This window comes from Solanum stenotomum, chromosome 2 (genome assembly GCF_019186545.1).
Source record: "Solanum stenotomum isolate F172 chromosome 2, ASM1918654v1, whole genome shotgun sequence".
NCBI lineage: Eukaryota > Viridiplantae > Streptophyta > Magnoliopsida > Solanales > Solanaceae > Solanum > Solanum stenotomum.
The window spans coordinates 7,564,137-7,566,457 of NC_064283.1; positions in this window are offsets into that span (position 1 = coordinate 7,564,137).

Here is a 2,321-nt window from a genome sequence, read left to right on the forward strand (position 1 = left end):
TTATTTCTGCCTGGACAAGTGTTAGCTAAATGTTCTTCACTTCCGCATGTAAAACAAGATAGTCTATTTTTATAGATTCTATTATTATTATGCTTTCTCACATGTCTATCTTTATTTAGATAAGACTTTCTTGCTGTAGATTTCCTTAGATAATATTTTTCTTTGGTTTGTAGTCTTGGTTATTTTGATATGTCTTTTTGTATTTTCTTTTTGGTGCACCTTGATCATAGTTTTGCGTTGTATATATATTTTTACAAAAACCTGTCTCATTTTGTTTTAATTGTTTTTGTATTTGTATATTTGTACATTTTTCTTGTAGTATTTCCATAACATGCTGTATTTTATGTCCAATAGACCAATTAGCATTTGGATTTTGCATAACTCCTTCTCTTTTGCTCCATCTTTCTTCTATTTCTCTTCCTAAAGCTCCAGGGAGTTTGTTAAAAAGCTTATTTCCTAAGCTTTGGTCAAACGCATTGCCGCTTATAGCGCAATAATAAAAATAGTCTTTTAAAAAGTTTTTTATATGGCTTCAATTTGAAATACTAAGTTGTTCTAGTTTTATTAATGCATTCTTTTGTAAAACTACTACGCCGCTATTAGGGTCTTCTCCTGTTATTAGGCTGTGTATTTTATTAGTGAAATTATACGGGTTTGGTCCCATATTTACTAGTTCTTGGAATTCTTGAGGGTAAGCTACTTTGTACGCTTTCCACACTCCTTTGATTGATTCTCCTAAAAAGGTTTTCATGTATCTATACATAGTTTATGCATCTGTTTCACTATAATGATGTATATAATCTGCCATCACTATTCCTTTTCCTACGTCTATTACTGAGTTCCATAATTGAGGATCATGAGCTGCTATATTTAATATTTTTCCTCTATCTCCTCCGTCCTGAAGCTTGATAGGGGCTTCTATTGGCATTTTTATTCCTATTGGTCTAACCATTTCTGATTTTTGTTGTCGGGTCTTGCCTATATACCCTGTGACGTGGTAAATTACCTATAGTATATTCTACTGGTGTTATGAGTGTTGTCTTTTGGAAGGGACTTAAACTAGAAGAAGCGGTTTCCATGAATTCTTTTAGACTCCGAGTTGTCTCGTCATCGCTTTCTTCTTGGGTTCTTCTTTTTGTCTGTACCCATAATTATCTGTTCTAAAGTTGCATTCTTTAAAGTGTTTTTCTACTGTAGAGATATCTATTTTTCCTAATTTACAACCTTTACATTTAAATAAAGTTGTTTTATTTTCTTGATGTAATTCTTTAGCCTTTGCTATCGATAAGTCTACTTCGTAGTCTTCTTCATTTATATTTTGAATATTCATGCCTTCCATATTGATGGTTGATTCATTATCTTCTAAATCTTCATCTATTTCTTTTTTATCTGTATATTTATAATCAGTGAATCTGATTGGTGTCTCTCCCTTAGTATTAGTGTATGTGAGGTGATCGTTTGGTCGTAATACTTTCTTTTTACAAAATTTTTCTAAATTTCATTCTCTACCTGCATATTCTTCTGAATTTATTTTTAAAAGATTCATTAATTTGATTCCTTTATTTCCCATTATACCTACTGCATCGTCTATCTTTATTTTAAACCTTGAACTGCTATTGGTGGCTAATTTTCCTATAAAGCCAACACAAACTAAAAGATTGTTTCCGCAGTTCATTTCTTCGTAACCTTTGGTCTGTTTGCCTATTTTTATGTAGTTTCCAAATTCTTTTGAATTTATCATAAAATCTGGACTACAGTAAAAAATTCCTCCATTATTACTCATGTCTACTTCTGTTAGGCCTATTATTGATCTTTTAGATCTTGACCATCTGCTATCATATAAAGTAATTAGTACTTTAGTACCCAAATTTTTTCTAGTTAAGCCTTTGAGCCCAATTACCACCAATCCCATGTGCATGAGATTCATTCGTCTTTTTTGTATTTCTTGCATAGATTCTTTACTAATTAAATTTATACTCTTACTATCGTTTTCTGATACACTTAACTGTTCTTCTCTATAATGTCTGTATAGATGTGTTGTTGACGAGAAGAAATCAGTATTATAAAGAACTTGTGGATTTAAGAGTTTTAATTTATTTTGTTTGAATATTTCTATGTCTCTATCTACATCTATAAGTTCATCCAACTGATGACTACTACTAGGTCGAGATGAATTATTCATTATTCTAGCTAACATATTATTACCTAATCTATCTTGAGAGAAACTGGTCCTTTGTCTTTCTTGGGAGTTTCTATTCCTGTTTGAAAAAATGTCCATGGTTTTTCTTTTCTTGTAAGTCTATCCTTTTGAGGTGTGATTT